At 38.1% G+C, this 19,725-nt stretch overlaps 1 long non-coding RNA gene across 2 annotated transcripts in view; it reads left to right on the top strand.

Annotated features, from left to right (window-relative positions):
• Nucleotides 1–16,920: 16,920 nt before the first annotated feature.
• LOC140251717 (uncharacterized) overlaps nt 16,921–19,725 on the top strand; it is a 37,653-nt gene continuing 34,848 nt past the window's right edge. Inside the window, exon 1 of one of the 2 annotated variants that reach the window (XR_011903458.1) lies at nt 16,921–16,966. This is a non-coding gene — a long non-coding RNA (uncharacterized lncRNA). The other variant, XR_011903459.1, reaches the window with a different exon arrangement.

The following is a 19,725-nucleotide window of genomic DNA, read 5'->3' as shown; positions in this document are numbered from 1 at the left end:
CAGCTAAACCTCAACCATCTTCTTAAAATTTGTGCACCCTTTCATAGTGTGAGCTTGTTGGGTTTTTCCCCCTTCTTATATTGACAACTAGGCACTGCAGCTTGAAGTTTCTTTACTTCAGAGTATAGATTCTGAGCATTTGCAAAGCAAACTACAAAGGAAAGTTCAACTGTTTTATTAGTTCAACCGTTTTGTTAGAGGCTGATTTTTCCACACACATAGTCACCCAATCTTGACTTTTATGAAATAAAATGAATTACTGAGTAGGTACAGTTCGTTTGGACTAACTCAGGAAGATAAGGATACACAGGCTTGGATCATATACAGACACCACTTTTAGAAGTGTGGGGTGCATGCTGTAAGAATATATGAGACATCCTCAAAGCATTAGTCATCTGCCAAATTCCTCTGACAGGATTATAGAAAAAATATCTATATTTATCTTAAGAATTTTATTTAATATTGCTTTTCACACATTTTCACTTATCACTGCAATGAAGATGACAATAATATTCCAGAGCTGAGGAGCACTTCCTTCCCTCTCTCCTTTTCTTTCTCCCTGCCTCTCTCCCCCAGAACAGACAGGCATCCAGTATCACAGCTGAGTTTCCAGTATCACTTTCATTTGGAGATTTCTTCAGTATAATCTTTTAAGAGCTTCAAAGTCATGTTTTCTCTACAAAACAAAGTACTTGTCAATCTGTGTTATGGTCTGATACTTAAAGATGAGATTGATAGAATGTCCTGCAATTGCCACTTCACCAAACTGTATCATTTGAAAGGCACTTTGCTGCTTTTACCTTACAGCCAAAACCTCACAGTGACTCTCTTAATGTGCTAACAGTTAAACTTCTTCAATGACAGATTATTTTAGAAACCACTGTTTGATAATATACCAGTGGATGTCAATGGAGTGATAGGATATACTCAGTGCTAGGCACACATGAGCATATCTTCTGTAAATATTAGTAGATGTCACAGGGCAGGTTGCTTCAACAGCACAATTAACTGTATCTCCTGAGAATAGCTTAAACCACACTTCAGAAGGTTTGATACTGCAGCCTCTTGAAACCACTTGAGCCTCAGCAGCTTTCCTATTCAAGGTAGTTTTAAGGTCCACATATCAGAGATAATATCAGAGACAGTGAATGTGAGCTGGAGAAGCATGGAGTATAATCCATCTTTTCTCCGTGGATAACTTTGCTTACACATGTAAGAAAACAATGGATGCTGTGTCTCACAAAACTCCTAAATAACTAGTGTGAAAGTGGTAACTTGAAATGTCAAGGTCTAGACCATACTGCTTTAATTTAGTTCTACTTTAAGCAAGTGAAGACACCTTTTAGTGGCACACTTTCTTAAGATACTGCCCCAAAATGTGATTTAAATTTAAGCTGCAACTGAGCAGTCTCTATTTGCAAGCTAAACCTGACTCACTGGCACTGAATATCTGCTGCTGCAGAGCAATTTTATTTATTTCAGTATTTTTGCAGTCTTGGGCTACCACTAATTTGGTGTAGATTAACTTATGTTACATAGCACAGTAATATCTTTTATTGATATATTTGTGAACGTAATTCAAGAACCTACTGGCAACTTGCATACAATGCAGTATTTTGAGTTTGGAGTTGTTGTTGCTGTTATTAGATTGCTTAATAGTGCCTGAGAACAACGACTTTTGTCAGAGTCATTTAGGCTGTTGAGGCCTAGACTGTAGACTGTCATCAGAGATACCTTCAGGGTGCTTGCAGTGTGCTCATAGCAGTTTCACAAACAGTAGGTAGCGTGGTGGGTAGACAACTGTAGGAAAAAGCACATAATTAAGCAAGAAGTTAGTGTTGTTAGAACTGATTGATATTTTTCAGGCAATTTATATACTTCATTTCAATTTGATCAACACCTGAACTTAGAGAATAGTTAATTGTGGTTCTGGAAACAACGCCTGGTTTTGTGATATGTGATGGAAAAGATGGGAACAGCCCCTGTGTGGATGGATGGGTACATATCCACCAACTTAGCATGCCTAATTCAGGCTGATTTTGCTCAAACTAAAGAACAAAATTTCCATGATCAGTTTTTAAAATAATAATCACATAATAAACCACATGTTTTGTAATTCTTAATGTAATACTTTCCATAACTTCCAGTGTCTCCTAATTTTTGTGCTCAGTAAGTGTATTTTAAACCAAAATGTCCCACAGTCTATCAATTAAGTATTTTAATGGGGGTTAGCAAATCCTTGAACGTGCCAGTGGATACATTAATGGTCTTGAGGAAAACAAACCTATTTGATTCAGAATACCCATTTATCATATTTTACGTTATTTTCAACTGGGATTGTCTCTAAAACAAAACAAGCTAGCAGGAGGGAAGGGAGAAAGCAGTAGAAGACATTTAGTGATTTATTACCTTTTCAGCAGTCCAGGTGAATCAAGACTACAAATGCTTTACATTGCAAAAAGTCTACACTAATATCTGTTAGGCAGTAAAATCTCAAATTTTATCAAGGCCAATTTTTTAAAAGGTTAACTTTACTTCTTAGAATTCACCTCTGACATCAGCATCACAGATGGCCAGGGCCTCCCTTGTTCAGCAGCTTCTGAAGAAGATGTACTTAGAAAGAGTGGGCATCATGTCAGGAAGATTTATGCAGAGCATTTAAACATTGTACAGCCCACCTACTGCAAGCTTTTCTGGCTATGTTTCAGCATGAATTAATCAACAGTAATGGAAAATTCAAATGTAAAATGCATTACTAAATGTAGAATCTCAAAGCAAGAATAATTCAAAGAAATTAAGATCTTCAGGACCAGGTGAGGAGAGGAATAAAAAAGAAAGACAGAGATGAAGATTTTTATTTTCTTTCCCTTGAAAGGACACAGTAAATATCTGCTAAATTTGATGTGTCGGTCCATAACTATGAAAAAAGCAACACTCCATTTAAAATACAATACTTTTGCTGTTTTAAACAAGTTCTATAAAGGTGACACTTATAATTTTTAAAAGAGGAGAGGCAAATGTATAGAGTTCACTAATAGTATAGAACATAACATAGATATAAAACAATGCTTATGTTAGGAAAAATAATATTTATCCCAGTGAGGTTGGGGGATGTAATGTGGTTCCATGTGTTCCTCACAAACTAATCTGTAGGTCAGTACAAATAATTTTATCCAGTTAGAGAAAAAGAGATTTGGAAGGGCCAAGTAGAATCGATAGATTAAAAAATAATAATAATTAAAACAACTGGTTGAATTCCTATTTCAGTTTGTCTGAAATCAGAAACTGTAGATTATTCCATGAACCAGGCATTTCAGTGATGAGTTATTCTGTCCCAGCTGCAGCTGGTTTCAATTGAATATGTTGAGACTGTAAGGGTGATATAACAATCTTAAGCCATTTAGTGTAGTGCACGTATGCAGTTATCCTAATATCCTGCAAATTAGCAAAAGCTACCAAAATAAATGTTCCGAAGGCAAAGGTGCAGTTCTGGTTTGAGGATAATTAGAAATTACCTCCAGGGATATGTCCATACTGTAATTTCTATTTTCTCTGCAATGCTGGCCTAGAAAACTGAAGTTCTTGTGCAATTAGAGTTATAGGAGGTGAAGCTCTTGAGGAAAACCTTCGGGATTTCTCAGTACTGGTTAAGATAATGTGAATACCTGCTTCACTCCAGTTAGTAGCTTTGTTCCACTGTGAAAAGTAGAATGTGGAAACGTCTGCTTTCCAAATTTATCCAGAGCTTTTGCTCCCATTATTTAAAATGCTGTATGCAAAACCCTCTAGTGAAACTTGCAGAGACTGATCACAGTTTTGAGGTGAGACTGGTTACTTGTATTTCAGATACAGAAAGATAGTAATGCATGGTAGCCTGAAGAGATACAGTGAACTCTGTGTATTATTCTATTCTTCATATAAAAGCGTTCAGCTTGGAGTAGTCCTGCAAAATTTCTCACTCATATGCTTCTTTCTAGTCATAAGAAATTATATACCTGTACATGGTATTGAAAAGTTCTTAACTTTGAATGTTGCTATGGAGAGAGAAATACCCATTCCCAAGAGGCAAAAAGATGAGAATAAAACAACCTGGAGCTGCAGACTCCAATTGCCATCTCAACAGTCTGTCATGCAACTCCTGGCTGTGTGCAAAAATGTGGTTGTTTTGTTCTAGCAGCACCTCTCTAATTCATGCCTCTGTTTGGTCACAAGCATGTTTTAGATTCACAATCAGTCCTCAGTTTCATAAAGTTATTCTAAGATCCTCTGTGCTCATCACAAGTCCAAATTCTTGCTTGAGCAGGGTAGTCAGCTCAGCTGCAAAGAAGAAAATGATACTGAAAAATAAATAAATTCTTTCATTTTGCCAGATCAGCTTGTAATAAGGTAGGCTGCAGACAGTTATCTGAAGTGTAGGTACTTACCATGTTGCTTTTTTGGCATTAGATGAATATCAGTTCATTTTAAATAGAGAAATTAATCTAAAGCTCTTCTCTCTAAGCATCAGGCTGGAAAAATCTGTATAATGAGTTGTTTGGTTTTTTTTGTTTGTTTGTTTGTTTTTTGAGATTACATTTGAGATAATCACTAAAATCAACTATTAAATGGAAGCTCCAACAGCTATCATGATGCACACAACAATATCAGACTATATATGTTATTCACTTCATGGTTTCACAGCATTTAATGACAGAAGAAAACATTAATCTCATCTGATATTTAGATAATAGGTCAGTGTACTGTACTTCAAAAGATTCCAATAGTTTTATTTAATCTCTTGCTTTTCCTCCAAGCATTATGAATGACAGGTAGGGTGAAAGAAAACATAATGCTTTGTAAGTGTAACCTGTTCCAGAAGTACACCAGTGCAGCTCAGAGAACAGCTTATTTGCCACTGACAACACTTCTTTACTTTTGATAAAACTCCAGTTCTTGAGATAAATGTGAAAAACATTTGGGCAATTGTGCGTCATCCTGTGTGATTCAGGCCAGCAACCCACTGCAGAACAAGGCTTTCACGGCAGCACAGGCATCAGCAATTTGCTGATATCTTCTCTAAAAGCTTATAGAGCTTTAGTGGCATAATTGCAGTTAAAGAAGAAAGATGTGCATTTTTTTTTTTTTTAAAACAACTTGGAGAAAAGATCTTAGAAGTAGTAAAAATTACCACTCAAAAATATGACATAAGATACAAAATAATACTACACCAAATCATAAAATAATAGAAACATTATCTATTATAGCACAGAATAAGAAAATCATAGAATCGTAAAATGATTTCGGTTGAATGAGACCTTAATTATCATCTGGAGCCTTTTCTCCAAGCTGAATAAGCCTGACTCAGTCTGGCTTCATAAGAGTGATGCTCCCACCCTCTATTTATCCTCATGACACTCCTCTGGACCTACTCCATTAGCTCCACATCTTTCTTGAGCTGAGAGTTCCAGGCCTGGACACAGTAGTGCAAGTGAGACCTCACAAGGGCAGAGTAGAGTGATCCTGCTGGCTGCTCCTCTTTTGATGGAGCCCAAAGGACACTTGGCTTGCTATGCTGAAAACACACATTGACTCCTTATACTGAGCTTGATGTACTCTTGATGCATCCTATCATCAAGTTTTTGGGTTTATTTTTTTGTTTGTTTGTTTAGTTTTGGGTTTGGTTTGGTTTTGCTGTTTGTTTTTTTTGTTGTTGTTGTGGTTTTTTGTTGTTTTTTTTTGTGGGGTTTTCTGTTGTGTTATTTTTTCTTTGTTTTAGGTTTGTGCAAAGAAGTGTTGTCAGGATGCCCAAAATTTTGAATCTGCATTTGTGTTATAGTATAGAGTTTGAAGTCTATCCACCATCTGATTAGGATCATCCCTGTTCCTGTGTTCAGAGATTAGCAGAATGAAAATGTACTTGTTAACACAGATATATCACTTTCGAAGATATACTTCTGTGTCAGAATGATTTTCCTGACTATTGGGATTTTTCTCTATTTCAACATTAGTCACCTTTCCTATGTCCATCAATGCTGTCATTCTGTCATAGAAGGCCACCAGATTGGTTATGCATGACCTTCCACTGGTGTAGCAGTAGTCTTGGACTACTAGTAGTAGTCTTGGATCACATGCTCATTCCTCATGTGATCAAGCATGTCATCTAAGAGGATCTGTTCCATGATCTTCCCAGGAACAGAGGTGAGATTCACCAGCCTGTAGTTTCCCAGGTCCTCCTTGCACACTTTCTTATAAATAGGAGCAATGTGACCCTTACTTATCCCTTCTAAAGAGCCAGCACCTCTCAGAGGTGGTAGCCCAGTTATGGGAGTCATCCCACCAAGTTTCTGTGATAGCAACAGTGTCATAACTTTTCACGTGCATCAAGGTTTCCAGCTTGTCCCGCTTATTTCTCAGGCATATACAGTGCTTTAAAGGCATTTCAGCTGGGGTTTCGTATTTGAGCAGTGTTGAAAAGTGTATCACCCTGTCCTTGTTAATGAACATGAAATATATAAGTTACAAGACTTTGCAAGATCTTGCCAGGCTTATAGATTTTCATAAGTTGTCTCATCATCAGAGAAGTGTTTAAGCAACTCTAGAAATATAGTAGTTGTTTACTTGCATAAGAAAACAGCTAAATAAAATTCTAAGTAAAATGTGATCTCTTCTAAAAAAGCAGTTAAACTGCTTTAATAGCTGTCAAATGTTCCGCTACAAAATCACAAGCCATTTTCTAATGCCTTTTGAAGCCCATTCTGCCTGCAGCAGTACTGCTAGTGATGCATGTAGAAGATAGATTGTGTGCCTCATTAGGAGCAACTTTACATCTCAGATTCAGACACTAATCTTTCCATATCAGCCACAGTTTCCTTCTTCTAAGAATGAGCTGCCTATTTGTCAAGCAGTTCTTATCGATGTTCTTTTGGTTGAGCAAATATCAAACAATATAATCTGTCTCTTGAAGATTAAACAAATAAAGTTGTGTTTAGGTATCTCCTGAAATAGGAAGGAGAATATTTATCTCCTAAGGTTTTATAAATACTTCAGTTAGTCATTGTGCCTCAAAAGCACAAGGGTGTCTGTCATACTCTAGTGATCCTCGTGCTCTGACATTCCTCATATAAACCTCCTATTGGAGCATGGCCACATGTGAAACTTCAGCTTCCTTCAAAGGCTAGAGCATTGATTTTGCAACTGAGCCTTGATACCTAGCAGAAGATATAGAATCATAGAATATGATAGTTATAGAATATTAGTTACGTTGAGAGCACTCTGTTGGGAACTTCTCTCTCTGTAAATCACAAGTCATACAAAAGCAGCGTTTGGCTGAAGACATGTTTAACTCACTTCATTTTATTTCTGATAAGGCAGTTTTCACCTCAGAGCTCTCTAAAGATGTCTCAGGGCCCAGAAACACAAAACGTTTACTTGGCTTTGAACACAAAGTAGTACGTTAGCCCTTAGTAGATCCATTTTTATTTGACTCATTCTGAAAGCTGACAAGATTAAACACACCTCCTTTGAGCAAAGCACAGGGTTCCTGATGACAAGTTCACTAAATGGAAAAAGAATATAATCAAATGAAATTCCAGGTGATACCTGAGAAGATGTGACCATTTGATTTGCTTTCCAGTCATCTGGAGCTTTGATGGCTGCCAAATTTGGCACCTCCTTTTCCCCCAAGGTTCTTTTTACTTCCTTTCAGTAATTCCCCTCATGAATTTACATCAAAATTCTCTCTTCTTTTTTCTGTTGTGCTGTGACATTTTTAAAGCTGTTATAATATTTTGCAAGTCATGTATCAAGAAGAGCATTTGCTATTTACATACCTTGGAGAAGTTGCAGCTGATTAGCACACTTTTAGTTTCCACCCAGGGAGGCCTCATGTGACTGCTGAAATGCACAGATGGAGATCTGTCATAGTGCCCTGTTTAAATCACCTCTCTTCCTTTTGGCCCGGTTGCATCACATTTTCCCACTATACTGTGGGGTTTTTCTGACAGACAAGATGATGTTAATCACTGACACAAGGTTGTGGGGCAAAAAAATGGGACAGTTTATGCCCAGTGCTCTACTTTGTTGTAGCCAAGAGTTACAACAAACAAAAGCATGAGGAAAATGAGGGTCTCTCTCCTACAGATAGAGCTATATAGTTAGTGAGATAGCAGAATGAACAAGAAAAGCTGCTTAAGGAAAACAGGGAAGGCACCTACCTTAATGACACTGACTCCATCCAGGAAAATACAGACCAGTCTTTCTCTGGGGTTAGGATTTCGGTTTACTTCTTGCTCTTCCCATGCCTGTGTACCTATACAGCTGTGCATCTGCTGCTTCTGAACAGAAGTGAAAATGATACCATAAGACATTCCCACTGTCAAAACAAGAAAGTTTTTTTCCCAGTGATATTTCCAAGTGTATTACAGAGCCACAGGGTTCAGAACAAACATCAGGAAGAAAAAAATAAGAAACATGGTAACTGTTTATTCTGAAATCAAGTGAAGTATAAAACAATAATTGCTACCTTTCTTCTTTGAAGTTGTTTAAATTTAGCCTTTTATTATATAATACCAATATATTTCACACACAGACAAACACACACACACAAAAGCATTAGTATCAGTATTTGTGCAAGTTTGTGCTAAGAGATTCATTCCAACTTTGTCCTAGTTATAAAGCCACTTCAGATAAGGGTAGCCTAGTTGCATCTTATTACTTCTCTAAAATAGCACAAAGTAAGGCAGAAAAAAAGAAAAAGGACCAAGTAAGAAAAGGGAATCTCTTCCCTGGAAAAGCTATCCAGATGCAGACAACAAAAAGAAACCGAACCAAAAACAAACAAAAACACAAAAGAACATAAGTCTGAAATACATACGAAAATGTACCTGGATTCTAGAATTTCTGCAGGTCTTCTGTTTCTTTTCTCAGTCCAACAATTTCATCTGTGCCAGATGTAGGGAAATAAGTGCAGGAGGTTCCAGAGAAACTATTGATAAAACCAGAAACTTCAGAAATGATAACTGCACATCAGAATTGCATGAAAGCTGAGTCTTAAAATTAATTTTAATTAAAAAAAAAATGTAAAAACTATGTTTAAATCAAAGAGTTTATAATGTAAATTTTTTTTGGTGCTTTCTGCAATAAGTGGCCTAGGAAGTAGCAAAATTCCGATCAAATATACTTGGCCCAACTCAATAGATTAATAATTAATAATTTGTTTCTTCTAAGTAAATTCAGAAACCCTGAAGTTTTTCTGGATGTTTCTGTCACTGGTGAGTTAAAAAAAAAAAAATCTTCCTTCCAAAGTTGCTTTTCAGAGAGCAAAAAAGAGGAAAACACTTCCAGGTCTTGCCATGTAAATTTAGTTTCTTTGGGGGCATTTAGAGCATACATATTGAAAATAAAGGTTGAAACATTCATTTCCTTCCCGTATTTTTCATCTTCAACTAAATTTTAATATCATCATAAATATGACAGCAAAGATTCCACATAGGTATCCAGAAAATAACATTTTTCCTCAAGCGCATGATAAGAAGCATTAGACTTGAGTAAAGAGAATGCATATCTAATAGAAAGAAGCACTGCCAGGGGCTCCTATTAGTTGCTGCAGTAAAAAAAACAATCATACAAATTAAGGTCTGTATTAGCACAGATAAGCTGTTTTAAAAAAACCCTCCAAAAGTTACTCATTCAAACTCTCCAGTTCAGATAATAGAAGGGCCTGCATTGATCAGTGTGGAAGGTGTTTTTTTAAACAGAAAAATTCTTAATCAGCATGGGTCTGGAAGGATCCTGTACCTTTCAGCTCTCCTCATCTCTTTTGCAGTGATTCATTCCATGTACAACCCTGAAGGGACAGTTGCTTTACCAGACCACTGTGCACGGAAAGGATAAGGTCTCATAGAACATCACTAGTTGTGTAGGGCAAAACCAGTGTTCACAAGAGAGCTGCCTAAGCTACACAGAATGCTGTTGGGTCATGTGCAGTTTAAGTCCCACTTCTCCCAAGAATTTAAGCCCTGATTCTCAATGAGATTATGAAACATCAGGTCCTTTCAAACTTACTTAACTTTCCTTCCACATAGATGTTTAGAATGAGGACCCAATGCTGGCAGAGAGGCTGGGTGCCAGTGGTTATCTGGGCACCACTGGCTGTGAGAGACTGCATATCTCCAAAGCAATCACTCAAGAGGACAGGCTGCCTGGCTTATTCATGGGTCAATTCCCTGACTAGCCATAGCTGAGTCTTGCAGGATTTGCTACTCATGGGCATGCTTGTGGGAGCTTGTCAAAGAAGCACAGCCCTATGGCTCCCTCCCTGTAAGAAAAAGCATTACTAATGGCCTCCATGCACTTGACAGTTACCTATACGTTTTGCCTCTTTTCCTCTTACCCAGTGTGTCTGAATTGGGTGAGTCAAGCTCTGTTCTTTGGTACACTAGGCCAAAACAAAGGAACTGCAGAGACATTGAGAAGTTACTCCAGGTGGTATTAGAGGGTTAACAGAGCAAAACTTGCTTTTGTGCCTGTAGCTACTGCCACTCATCTGCTTGAGTAATAGAGCTTTAAACATTTAAGTGATAGATGGTGCGTGCCAGCTGTAAGCCAACATAGCAGGCTGTAAACACATTTTACTTGTTTCTCTCTTTGTTTTTTAATGTGCTTTTTCACAGCTGAGAACCTGCCACCTCCCCGGCATTGTATCACGCTGACATAAACAGGCCCAGCCAGGCAGGGTACAGAGGTGCAGTCTAATATGACTCACAATGTTCAGCATGTTTTAATCATCAGGCTTATGGTGCAGCTATGGTGAGCACCCAGACTGCGGCATTTAATCCGCTGCAAATGTTCTCAGCTATTTCTTCAGCTGGAACAAGCCACTCTTGTGTATCTGCAGGATTTTTTTCATTAAGACCCGTTGTGTGTTAGCACTTGTAAGTTTACATATCTTTCAGTAACAATGGCAAGAGAAATGTGTTTCCAAAACAGTTTGATCTGAAGCAGTCATATTTGTGGAAGTAGTTTGTTCTGGAAATTCAGGTACTTGTTTCCTCAAAGGAAACAACTTGAGCTGTCTTTGCAAATATATATATATGCACAGAATGCTGTGTGTATATATATATATATATATATATATATATACAAATATATATATATATTGAAATTTGATTTTTGTCTACATAAATTGTTCCCCCTGTAAGAAAACATATTAGGTATTCTTAAATCAGGAGCACAGAGGAGCTTCCTTGTTTCAGGTTCTAACTATGCATTTAAATGACACTCCCAACACAGTCACCCAGTATCAGGCCTCGTTCCATTTTTTCTCTGCCATATATGGCTGATTTGGTAGCGAACCCATGGACACAATACACAGACATCAGCAAGATTCCCTGATTGCTCTGAGCTGCCTCACCCATGGTCTCCATCTACACACTCTCTGTCCACAGGCCCCAGGTAGCATTTAAGCTCAGACCCTGAGCACTTTGCCTGTCTGAGTGGTCTTATTTCTAATTTGCTGCTGCTCCTGGCTAGAGCCTGGGTGTAGTCTATTTTTGCTTGTTAGAGACCCTGTTACAAACCCTAATGCTGCTTCCAGGTATGTGGGATAGTGCCATGATGAAGGTTCTCAGTTCCTGGTTCCTTTGGAAGCAGTTGGCCCTTGCTGCACCCTTGCAAATACAAAGCTGGCAAATGACCCTAGGGACAGGCTGATAGCTATTGCAGATAGGTTTGCTCTCTTGTTTGTCTGGCCTCTGAAATTAGTTTTATGAAGTTTGTTGGAGGAAAAGCTTTTCTTTCTAAGTAGCTACCTAGCTAAACAAAGTGACATCCAGTGACAGGACAAGGGAAAAAGGCTGCAAACTGGAACATACGAGGTTCCACGTAAATATGAGAAAAAGCTTCTTCACATTAAGGATAACAGAACATTGGAACAGGCTGCCCAGAGAGCTTGTGGGAGACATTCAAAACCTGCCTGAGTGCATTCCTGTGTGACCTGATCTAGGTGTCCCTGCTCAAGCAGGGGGATTGGACTAGATGATCTTTCAAGGTCCCTTCCTTCTGTGATACCCCGGAGTGCCCAAGTTCTGTGTTCAACTGAAATAATAAAAACAAAATTCAAGTAAAATAATTCACTCTCATTAAGCTAGCCCAACTGACTATGTATTGAAAGTAGATCTTCTTAATAGTTATCTCTTGTAAATGCCCTTTTCTACTCTTATGTATGTTATTGGTGATCAATATTACAACTGCTGACTTCTGAAATTGGGGAAAAAGAACAAAATACTACATCTGTTGACAGACTTAATTTACATGAAATTCCAGTGGTTACTGTTCCTTTTGCTCTTTGCTTTCTTAAACTCTGAATTGCTTGCAGCACAATAGGTTATTTAAACGCTGAGGTGTATGCTGCTTAACCACCCTCTCAATGGGATTCCAAAGTACAAAACAAATTGAAGTTAATTCTAATGCATCATCAGTGGCATTTATGATTTCTCCTTCCTACATCTGCTCTTGAAGCTTTTTGGGTCTCTCTGCCCTGAAAGCTTCTATCTGTAAATAAGGCTTGTAGCCTAGCAACATTGAGTGAATGCATTTCCCTTGCTGAATAATGTTAGGCATAATCAGATCAGCTTGTTATGCTATCTGCAGTATTTATGCTTCAAGCTGGAGACAATTAGAAATATTCCACATATTATGGGCATTCATTTCAAATTGGAAACTTGTTTTGGATCCACCAAAATGTCTCTAGACAAACAAAATAAACCAGCTCCTGAACCAGAGAGTCAAAATTAGTTGATTGAATAATGTGACCCCTTAGTGAGACTGAAGACACCATCTTGGAGTGCCTTACTCACCAGCACAGACACCTAGATAATTTTTCATTACCTTGGAAACCTGGAATATAGAGAACTGCCTTTTAGCACGAGACATTGCGTTAGTCCCTAGGCAGGAAATAAGCCCATAGTAATTGAGCAAGCATCTACAGAAACAGTCCGTACAATGGTCTCTGGTTCATAGCATTGCTTCGCTCTGAAGGGAAAACTTACTCTGTCAAGCTGCATTTACTGCAGTGTATTTCAGAGATGGAAGCAAGGCGTACCTTCTGCCTATTCTGTCATGTTTACATGCAAGGAGTACTACTGACTCTGAAGGGTGTTATCTCCTGCTCTTTCTGTGCCCTGTTGTGTTATTCACCCTAGCAAGAAGAGGGATGGCATAGGTCATCTTTGGCCCGTGCACAATCAAACAAGTTAGAGTGTGAAAAGCTTCTAAATTTCATATCAAAATTCCATCAGAGCAGGTTTTTCATTTTCTAGTCCTCTGAGCAGATACGTCATCTTCTTGAAGACTATTTTAGGTGAGCAGAACTTTACATTTTCCTGATGCTACATTTCTTCAGTATGAGGAAATCTTTCTTCTATGTCTTTAGTTGACCTTTTTAATCCAAACAAGTTTGATTGGGCAATGAGTGAATGGTTCCAGCATAATGTTATCACAAGACAGAGTCTGTGATTCCAAGTACAAAAATAGCTCTGGCCTTTTTCCTCTCTTCTTCCCTTCCATCACTGATTAGCTCAGACATTAATAGACAGCAAGAAATCTATTTTTATTTAGATTTTATAAGCTTGAGTACATTTCTGTCATTGGTAGTAATTTAGGTCTACGGTGGAAGAAAGCAAATGAAAGTACTAGAGAATTTGTGATAAGATTCAAACAGAGATTTCCTTCTGGTATTTTGAAAGCTTTACGTATCCTGATAAAATTGTTTATCAGGCTGTTCATGAGGCTTTGAATATGAAATTTTAGTTCATATTGACATAAATACTACTGAATCAAAATAACAGCTCCGCTTTTTTTACACAATCAGTTCTGCCTAAATAGCTTATATTGCTGAAACCTGGCACAGAATGTTTTAGATTCAGGGCAAGAGTTTGGTTTGGTCTTTGCCACAAGTTTATAGCACATATAACTGCTTCCTTAACTTGATATGCAGCCCGCCATGAGTGAGATCATAGGCTTATAAGACAACTGCACTTTTTTCCTGACACTTCATTCCAGGTTCTGGGAGCTAATGCTGTCTGCTGTAATTGTGCTTGCCATCGTTTTTTTTCTCACAAGGTGGAAAAGCTTTCTGCTCAGCAAAATTACTGCTTGCCACCCTGGGACAGACCAGAATCAGGGCTGTGCATGCCCTGAGGTCATTAAAACCTAGGAGTTAAAACCTGATCCTTGGGTAAAATGGGCATTTGGAAACAATTTCGCAGACACCCTGGAAGGTCTGTTTGCCTGCTCCTCTTATTAGCATTGCATCCTGCTTTGCCCAGAGCACCTCTCAGTGATTATGACTTCTCTCACTTTCAGCTATCCTTTCTCTGTTAACTGATGAGAGATCTTAGCACTGAGTTACCAGGGGAAGGCTGCATCCAGGCATCTCCTAAACAGAGGAAGATTCATCTGACCTTGAAAAAGGGGGTGGTGAAAGGCAAAAAGATGAAATCAAAAGAAATGTCTTGATGTAGTCGTAGGATTAGGAATAGGTGAGATGGTGAAAGATGATAGAAAGCAAAAGGATGGAGGCTTTAAGCACCTGCAGCAAAATGGAGGATGAAGGAACAGAACTGTAATGCAAAGGGGAAAAGATATAACAAGACTTGGTGTAATAACATGGAAAAATGACAGAATAGCAATATACTAAAGTGCTTGAGCAGAAGGCAATCAGAGACTGTTGATGCAAGGAAGGGTAAATGCTGTGAGTGGGAAGAAAATCAAAAGAGGAAGAAAAAGAAAGCTATTTTTGAGACATGTTCTGACTGCAAATGTAGGAATACCATCTCATCTGCTACATTCTTACTGATTTGCTTGTGGGGACCACAGCAAGGATCTCTCTTAAAAGGGGATATTTAAGATGATTTTCTGTTATTCCATTTTCACTACAGATAAGCTTTCATTGGTTTCTGTTTCTTTTCTTGTTTCTTAAAAGCAGATCACCCCCTAGTGAGAGTTTCTCCTCCCCTTTCACTGTAGAGAGATGGAGCTGGTCATATAGAGACCTGGCTGGAGGATGGAAGAAAAAGTAGTGTGATTGCAGGGGGGTTTCTGTTTGGTTGGTTTGCTTTAAGGAAACCATCACTGAGCTAAGCAAAAAATAAATAAATAAATAAAAAGACTTAATAAGGTTTTAATTGTGGACTGACTGAAAATGGAGACCCCTATGCCAGCCTACCTGGATGCAGTATTTTAAGTGTGTAGGACTACTGATGTGTTTCATTCACTAACATCTCAACCATACAGTAAAACATAAAAAGAAAGGGGTGGGGGGGAAACCTATTCAAGGGAAATGTGTGCACTTACAAGGAAGCACTGAGCAGGGATCTGCTGCTACAGAGCCTGCCTGAATAGAGGTTTGCTGAGACATTCACGGAGCTGTATAAAGCTGTAACCCTCCCAGCTGAAGGAGGACTGAGCAGTGCAGTAATGAATGATCAGTGCTCTGCTGCCTCCAGCTCCCCCAGCCCTGCCTCGTATTTGCAAGCATTCATTATTTTCTGGAAAGTCCATCGGAAGCGCACTCCTTCCTGATGCTGCAGTGCCCTCCAGTGCTCGGAGAAAATGCTGTGGCTGCCATTACCAGGAATCCAAAATACAGACACCATTTTATATCTTGTAATGAGTCAGAATTCTTCACGATGCTTCAGTGAAATTCTTTCTTGGGCTTCAAAGAATTAAGGAAACACAGCAACTATATCTAGCTGTTGTTTCCCTGTGTTGCTATTGATTTGGTCCAGTCTGAGGAACTACTCAGAAATACAGTTTAGTTTTGGGCCCCTCGCTACAAGGAGTATGTTATGTTGTTGCTCTACTGTTGCAGAGAAGAACAGCAAAGCTGGTGGAGGGAGTGAAAATGAGATACTGAGGAACTGGGGCTGTTTAGTCTGGATAAAAGGGGACTGAAACCTCATCACTCTCTGCAGTTACCTGACAGAAGGCTGCAGTGAGGAGGGAGCTACTCTGTCTTTTCCAGAAGTGTTAGGATGCAAGGCAGCAGCCTCAGGTTGCACCATGGGAAGTTAAATTGTGTACTAGGAAGAATTTCTTCATGGAAAGAGTGGTCTTTTCCAGACTCAATGATTCTGTTAAAACTTCTTCCTCACTGGAAACCTGCACCAGGGGCTACAGGACGCTAGTTCTCAATTTGCCTGTACCAGACACAAGATAATTCTGTGTCTACCTGATGACATGCTGCAGGGTCATACTCCCCAGCTTGTGATGCATTTTCTTTTCCAGGGTATCACTTGTGGTGCCTGAAATGTTTTCCATCATAAACAAGCTAATTAAAGTAAATTGTTATCGTCTCAGTGACAGATATTCCAAAAGGTGTCAAAATGTTCCTCTACAGAAAGTATTAATAGTGGGTTATACACTGTTGTTCAAGGATTGTGTAGTAAAGGTGGGTTTGTTTTTTTTTTTTGTGAACATATACGGTTGCATGCTGTTTTAATGGAAAATCATGACTGAGTGAGAAAGTTAGACAGTAAGTCCATTTCCAGTGTGTTGTATGCTTATTGTATGTTTCTAGTGCTGAGACTTAACAAATTCCACCTAGACCAGTGCAGATGCTTTCCTAAAAACAAGTGAGAGAGACTGCAAGTCCAGAACAGCTCAAAACAAATACCTGGCTGGGTTAAAAAATCTTGTGTTGGTGGGGCTTTGGTTCAGTAAACTGAAGGAATTCAGTTTCAAACTTCCATGAAATGTTGCGAAGAGCTGGATACATAAAGCATTATGTTACAAGAAATTAAATTTAACTGGAAGAATCAGCAAGGCACTCGGTGTATTTTTTTAGTCAAGAAGACATATTTTTCAGAGAAGTTGTCTGTTGAGCTAAATGTTATATAAAGAGTCTGGAGAACAACATCCCACACATCTTTTTCATTCTCTTCCAGATGCAGACTATCTGACAGCCCACCACAAAATCAAGGAAATTCAGGTAAGTGAGATGCATCCAATAACAAACAGAAGAGGGGAGAGGATGAGAGGGACAGAAGTATACACAAGGATGGAACTGATGGAACTAAAAGAAAGGAAGTCAGAGAAGACAGTAAGTACTTATACTCGAGGGATAGAGAAAGGATGAGAGGACCCATTAAATGCCTTGTGTTGTGAATCTACAGTCTTCAGTCTTTCTCTTCATTTTGCATTTGCAGAAGTATTTTGTAATATTATTACCAATAATCGAACAGCTTAGTCTTGCAGAGAATGGGTTAAAAAATACTTTTCTCTCTAAAAATAAGAGATTGAAAGCAAAAATGTGAACTTCAGCATTGATAACTGGTAGTGGTATCTTTTGGAACTGGAATTTTGGAATTTTCCCTATCATTTAAGGATGTTTCTCATTGTAGGAAGAAGTATCTGTGATTTGAAGGCCCTTTTTTGTTTTTGTAGGCTGAAATACCCTAAAGAGAGCCTAACATAAAGGGGCATGTTGGTGTTCACAGCTGATTAGGAGCATATGCTTGAGAATTGTAATGAGCTATATTTAGCAGGCAATTATGCTAGGCAGGCTGTCAAAACTCTTGCCTTATCTTTCTCCTGTAAGCCAAGAAAAAATGCAGAATCTGACCTCTAACCTGTGTTAGCTCCTGGGTCAGCTCACTGCCTCCAAAATATCCTCTCCTGTAAGTGGCCTCACCTTCTGTACTGGGAACTTGCAGCAGGGCTGGTTTATTATGATTCTACATACCTACATTTAAAAGAACTGATGGGAGTTTGCAGGATAACACAATCTGTCTGTTTTAAACTATTATTTGAGTGACTTTGACTGTATAAATCTGCAAAGCCATAAGGTTCCTGACCAGCTTAGGGACAAGACTGTTCTGATGCAAACTTGCAAGAACGTTAGTTATAAAGCAGCTCAAACCGTGGCTCAGTGTGACTGGTGGGATGCAAATGTTGAATAGCTCAGTAGTAAAGCTTCAAAAGAATACTTGAAGCATGTGCAAACCTTTGAAGTGTTTCTTAAATGGAGATTAGGCTACAATGGTATTTGTGAACATAGCTTTCAATAATTAACCAACTTTACCAGACCATAAAAATCAATACATATATTGTTAGCTGATTATTTGAAGAAGTTAAGGAACATATTCCTTTTTTTCCTCTTTTAAATATATATATATATATATATTTGCTAGTGAATACAAATTAATGCAATTTGTATTTTTGCATGTTATTACTCTAAAACAGCTTTGATTTGCAAAGATAGAAATCTATAATGTGAGCAATTAATCTCTAATTTTAAGCCTATGTCAATGTGCTCTAAGAACAGGCATTAACTGCATTAATGATGCAATGTAATAATGATCACTGGATTTAGGACAGATTATTCCTATTCAGCAAGATTGTTTTGTGGCTCAGTCTGCCCTTGCGACATCACTCTAACTCTGTGATCACTCTAACATAGTAGACAGCCCTGTTTTCATGCCTCTGGTCATGTTTATGTGTGAAATATTGAGTACACATCTTACTATTCAGATTATAGAGTCTTTATTTGATGACTAGTCTCTACTGAAGAGCTATGCTGATCTGTGTTAGTCTCATATTTTAACAATAGCACTCCAGGGATTATCAGTTGTTTTCATTTTCCTGTTGCAAACATACTACCATGAAAATCTGAAATTATCAGTCATTTTATGAGGTACCAGAATACCTCATGGAAACATTCTTTGTCTGAATATTTTAGTTTTGCACTGTTGAGATGGATTATCTGTCTTGATTAGACTTAACAATTGCCATAACAAAAAATGCTTTGTAGAAAATCTGAGTCTGGAAGAATTTAGGACTTAGAATGAAGTTTTAGAATTCCAGCTCATATAGTCTGTTGTTGTACTGTAGCAGGGAAGCATTTGCTATTTCATTACTGTTACAGTAGCTGAAAATCTGTTCTCACTGATCTCTAGAGCATTGGTAGTCAAATACTGCTAAAAAAAATAGGTTAGATATTCCATTTATTTATTTATTTTTGTTTCACTAGTTGTCTCTGCTACATATTTCTAGGTAGGGACCCAAGACAAAAACTATTCTAGATGTGAAAAATGTTCTCTTCTACATATTGGACTGTTCATACTTTCAAAAAAAAAAAATCCAGATGTACTGAAAAAACTTGATGTTGCAGGAGAAATGTCGGGTATTTTCCAACACTTCAAGCTCTTCATTATGACTCAGTGGCTAGTGGTCAGTCAACAGGCAGACAATAAATTGCAGTGCAGAATGAGAGGAATGAACCTCAGCTTTTATGACCAAAAACACACATTAGGAGTTGAACTTGAAAATTGAAAGTATTTTGTGACAAGCTTCATTTTAGTTCATCTAGTACAATTTTGGTGTTTGTTGTTTGCGCGTCCTCAAATCTTGAGATGCTGCCAAGTGATGCAATTTAGATGTTTTTTTCCAGTAACTTTATAGAATAGAGAGGAGGGATAAAATAATACAATAAACAAAAACAGAACAAAACAACAAAACCCTCAAACATTATAACATCCCTTTCCAGCTTACATTAAGTGATGTTTCTTTTCAGTGCATTGAAATAAACCAAATTCATCATCAGAATCCTGCAGTAGCTACTTTCAAAAGATTTTGCATCATGATAGCACAACAAGAAACAAGAAGTTAATCTTACTCTGCAGTGTCAGATGCAAAATAGCATATTGTTGTGTCCCTGCTTTATCTTCCAGAGTAATCTGACAGTTAAGA

The sequence above is a fragment of the Excalfactoria chinensis genome, chromosome 4 (assembly GCF_039878825.1).
Source record: "Excalfactoria chinensis isolate bCotChi1 chromosome 4, bCotChi1.hap2, whole genome shotgun sequence".
In the NCBI taxonomy this organism is placed as follows: domain Eukaryota; kingdom Metazoa; phylum Chordata; class Aves; order Galliformes; family Phasianidae; genus Excalfactoria; species Excalfactoria chinensis.
This window is presented reverse-complemented; position numbering and strand designations above follow the sequence as displayed.